General features: G+C 46.2%; 1 long non-coding RNA gene across 1 annotated transcript; it reads right to left on the bottom strand.

Annotated features, from left to right (window-relative positions):
* Positions 1–2,164: 2,164 nt before the first annotated feature.
* On the bottom strand, positions 2,165–3,965 carry LOC119032637. The gene is made up of 3 exons (XR_005078993.1): positions 3,782–3,965; positions 2,956–3,133; positions 2,165–2,683 (listed from the first exon to the last, which is right to left on the bottom strand). It is a non-coding gene; the product is annotated as an uncharacterized LOC119032637 (long non-coding RNA).
* Between the last annotated feature and the right edge of the window lie 1,140 nt (positions 3,966–5,105).

Here is a 5,105-nt window from a genome sequence, read left to right as displayed (position 1 = left end):
GCAGAGCCAGCTTTGGGAAATAAAATGGGTCTTTTTATTATTCTTTGGGACATTTTAAAGTGTATTTTAATAGGTGTAGTTGCATTGCAAACTGCATATAGTCACACTTTAGGACATTTTGAAGATCACATGAGCAGATTCGTGAAGCGAAAAGGGGCAATTTGTGCAAACACCTAAACCTCAGGAAGAACTGCACATGCAAGTAAGCCATTTTTTAAAGGTTTAATGATGTGTTCTGTTCTGTTCTGAATGACCGTGAGTGAAAATGATGAAGAGAAATAGACGCGTATCAAGTTTTGGAGGCGATCAGCTCTCCTCAGGTCAAACACACTGCGCTGAGGATGATCCTGATTGCGGTGAAATGTTATCAGTCCTCAAAATGTCAGAGACAAACCACATCTCAGCAGAATCGCTGCTGACATTTCGATAAAGTCAGACCCCATTTTGCTCTCACACGCGGAGCAACCTGCTGCTGAAAGCCTTATACTTGGCAGGATCTTTGCACACACACACACACACACACACACACACACACACACACACACACACACACACACACACACACACACACACACACACACACACACACACACACACACACACACACACACACACACCTTTGCTTCACACACACACAGCGCTTGACTGCCTGCTGCTGCTGCTGCTGGTCCACACACTCTTGATAAAAGATGAGGCGGGAGATGAAAGGAGATGAGGCACAAAGAGGGGAGACGTAACATACCTCACAGCGCACGTCTTGGTTCTAACTTCTGGAGCTGCTGGGACGCACCGGTGAGGCAGGACTGTCGACTTCACCCCCGTCTTCTTCTTCTTCTTCTTCTTCTGTCTTCTCCGGGATGGGAGAGCTGCTCCTTCGCCGCCTCCTCCTCCTCCCCGCCTCTGGCTCGCTCTGCCACTGTCTCAGCCCCTCTCACTATCATACATCTCTCCCATGCTGCCCCCCCCCTTCCCTCCCCTCCTTTTTCTCCTCCTCTTTTCACTCCTCCCCCTTTTTCTTATGACCTGCTCCCTCCTGACTCTCTTTCCTCCCACACTGCTGTACTCCCTCAAACTCAGGGGGTGACAAAGGAAATCAAGCCAGAGAGGCGAGTGTGTGTGTGTGTTTGCCGTTTTGTAAAAAAAAACAAAAAAAACACCAGACATTCACTGTTTAACATCTGCTACGGTGAGTCCATGGTTGAGAAAATCCCAAATATGTAAGTAAGTAAGGATTATTTTCATTCTCTGATTGGCTTTTCCAGTGAGCTGATTAATGTTTTGTCTGTAAAAAAAGGGTCAGGAAAAGTCAAACGTGACGTGTTCACATGGCCTGTTTCATCCACCCAGCAGTCCAAAGCCCAAATATGTTCAGTTTCCTGTCGTATGTGATGAAGACAAAGGAGCAAATTCACACATTTTAACAACTGAAAATGACAAATGTTTTACTTTTCTGATTGTTTATCCAAATAACTGCTGTACTAAATGGTCAGTCGACTCTTTGTGATGATCTAACGATGTGTATGTTGCCCAGGTGTTGTGCGTTAAGCCCCCATCGTATCGAGCGATAACGCATCACGATCACAGAGGAGGAGATGTAGATGACTTTTAAACATTTCAGATAATCGATACATCACGGGGGCTGTATGCACAAAGGGTCTGAAAAGTCTCCTGTTCTCCGATTGTATCTCATCACATCTGGTGCATTACTCATAGCTTTCCCACTGTCTCACTGAAAAGAGCGGACTGACGAATGCGGAGGGAGGGGAGAGAAAATAGAAAAGGCACTTATCGTTAAGTGAGGTGTTCGGGATTCAAATCATAGCTCTGTGCTCCCACCACTCACCTGTGAATACAATTCATTCCCTACCTGCTGTTTTTTTTTTTTTTTTTGAGTCAGACCTGCGTGAGATGACCACTCATGGATTCCTCAACACTGGCCAGTTCTCAGTCTTTTTCCTCTCTTTCTGTCTCCGTCTATTCCCCCCCCTCCTCTCCCATAGAGAGCCCTCCACTGCCTCTGCCCCTGTTTCCATAGTGACACTTTCCCCGACTCTGGCTCCACATGATCAAGTGAGCGGGATAGGGGTGGGGGTTGGGGGCTACAGAGGGAACTGGGAGTAGGGGTTGCTGAAGGAATGGCCAAGACGAGAATGATTTTAAAAAAAAGGGAAAAAAAGGACAAACAGTGCAAGATAAAGAGGCAAATAATGAATAAGGAGAAAGTCAATAATGGTGGTTTGTCAGTGGCAAACAGTGTCTTCGGCTCCGGTCCATCTCCGCCTGATGTTGGGTCCAGAGCAGGTGCTTTGAAAATCCTTGGCATATGGCTGAAATAATTATCATGCTCATCAGACAACTGGATGGCCACTTGTGCTTGGTGACAATGCTCCCACCAGAGCAGAAATGAATTATGGGATCGAGCTGATCAATCTGAATTCTAATGCGAGCGGCGCTCAGTGTGAGTCTGCTGCATGATGCCAGACAGACGGCGTGAAACCGCCTCGAATGCTGGAAGAAGTACAACATGAGGCCGTTCTGCCGCAGTGTCAGCCTGTGTGTCTGCTGGTCAGTCGCCACTTTGGTCAGGAATGAATAGCTCAACACCTTTTGGGTGGATTGCCATGAAATTGTGGGCAGACATGTTCCCCAGAGGATGAATCCAACTAATTACATCTGCCGCCACCTGCAGGTCAGAAATTTAATTAATCCAGTTGAAATATCTCAAGTATCTGTACATCTGTGGATAGATTCCCACTTCTTTGTATCAACATCCTTCACAGCACCATTATTAGGTCAAAAATAGAAAATGAATAAAAGTACTTCTGTCCAGTACATTTGGTGTATGACCACATACCCATCTGTCAGCTGTAGCTTTTCATTTAGAAGTTATTCACAGATGTTACAATGAAACTAGGGTCACATGAAAACTCAAGAACAAGTTGTCACATCACTCACATGATAATGTGGTTGTTGAGTCTCACTGTGAGTTTGAGGCAGGGTTGGTAATGGAATCTGGGACACGTTAGTTTGGAGGAGCTGCAGGTTTGGGGAAGCAATTAGCCTCGGCCCCGAAGAGGGACAACTGTGCCTCCCAGTGACCGCACGTTCAGGAATCAGCTGGTTGTGTCCAGAGCTGGAGAGGCAGCCGGCAAACAAGCCTAAACTTAGCGTGGAAAAACTCTCAAACATGACCTCATCTGTGAACTTTTGAAATCAAGATTGATTTTCCTCAGCACTGGTGGTTGAGCGATGGTGTATTCACCACCAGCATAGCAAATTTGACCACAGGATCATCTGTGTTTACTGTTTACTCACCCCAAAAAGCAATTAACTTTACTGCACATTAACAGCAACAGCAAACACTGAAGGTGTGTTTTTAAACACATATTGAGCCTGACTTAATTCAGCACTCACCAGAGACTCTGGTTCTCTAACCCTGTCATTTTTTTACCCTCTTACTCTTAGTTATCTTGTCCGTGTAGTCAGCAGTCAACATGACACATGCGAATGGAAATCACATCCATGGATCGCTGCTATGGTCGGTTTGATAAACGGGAGTGAGGATAAAAATCAGGCTTTAATCCCAAATGTTATAAAGTAATCTCTGAGCTGAGTAAACAGCTCTGGGTGAGACTCTGGCAGTAAAATGCTTACAGGACAGCCCAACCTACATCAAAACATAAACCAACAACATGTCAATCTAGGGGGAACGTCAGCTACTTGGACAATAAACCAATAAACAAATGCTTCCTCCAGGTACAAAAAACAAGTGTGCACCTACAGGCCACAGGGAAATAAGTGCATAATACACTGAGGGTGTATAGGGGCTTGGATTTCAAGGGGTTCTTGAGATAGAATGCAGTTTCCACACTAGAATGATGTGGGGCAGAAACACAATAGGGAGACCAGAGTTTCTGGCCAACAATCTAAGGGGAACAAGGTTCTCAATGGGCCAGGGACAAGATTCGAAATGAGGGCAGGAGCCACCGGCGCGCCTTTCCCCACCTCTCTTATGCCTTCACAAAAAGGGGCGTTGTCACACCGTGATTGGCTGGGAGGGAAGCGCTCCCAAGCTGCTTCCACTCCTCAATCAGGAGTCAGTCCACCCTGCAGCACAGGTGATCTGAATCCTCTGTAATTAGTCCCGAGGGGTTTTGGAAAAACAGCCCCAAAACAAAGAAAGATAGCAAGTATCAAACAATCGGCCTGCTACAGTGTGACTCTGGGTGTTTATTCCTCTAGAGCTATGCCCTCTCATTTGCAAATTATTTAGTTTTGATATAAAGACCCCCAGAAGCAGAAATGACATATTTTGCATTTGCAAACGAGCAATGTAATTCATTACTTTTGTTGTTAGCGCCATCCGTTGTGAGCACGTTTATATATTCTCCAAACACAGCTTTGTCTAAATGAAGCATGGTCTTCAGACCCTTTCTTGCTGCTGGAGCAAGAGGACACACACACACACAAAGAAAAGTGCTGCGAGGAAACACACCAGCTCATTTAACTATGGGGTGTCTCCACATGAATTATACAACACCATCGCGACGCACTGGACACAGATACATTCCTCCATGCTGATCATCTGCCCTAATAGAACAGCTGGTCTTCCCTGGAGATAGCTCACTGTGAGGCATTTGTAAAACAGTCGGCGTGTTCAACAAATCCGTACAGAGGTTAGCTCAGCGCTAATGCTGCCACTGCCTCATTTAAAAATAGCATTGTTACTTTGCTGCATTGATCACCGTTGGATGGGATTTAGCGTCGACTGTTGTCTCTCTCTTGTGTGATCATTGAACGGCAGCAGAATGGCATCTGAACTTTTCTAATTCCTTATCGATCCCCGAGCTGTTGTGTTACTGTCCGACTCCTGCCCCCACCCCCACCACCAGGAAGGTCAGGTGGCGGGGTCAGCCTCTTGTGGAACCTGGTACAGATTTAGAGTTGTGATTAAAAGGACACTTCTGCAGGGTGGACGCCGTGGGGTTACGCGGATCGAATGTGGGGTTTTTACGGCTTACAGGATGGCTTCTCTGGCCACGATGCTGCTCCTGCTGTTGTTGCGCTCAAGGAAACACAAGATACATTCACACCTCCGCAGCCGG

This window comes from Acanthopagrus latus, chromosome 14, assembly GCF_904848185.1.
Source record: "Acanthopagrus latus isolate v.2019 chromosome 14, fAcaLat1.1, whole genome shotgun sequence".
Taxonomy (NCBI): Eukaryota; Metazoa; Chordata; class Actinopteri; order Spariformes; family Sparidae; genus Acanthopagrus; species Acanthopagrus latus.
Note: the sequence above shows the minus strand (reverse complement) of the source record. Positions and strands in the feature narration are given on the sequence as shown.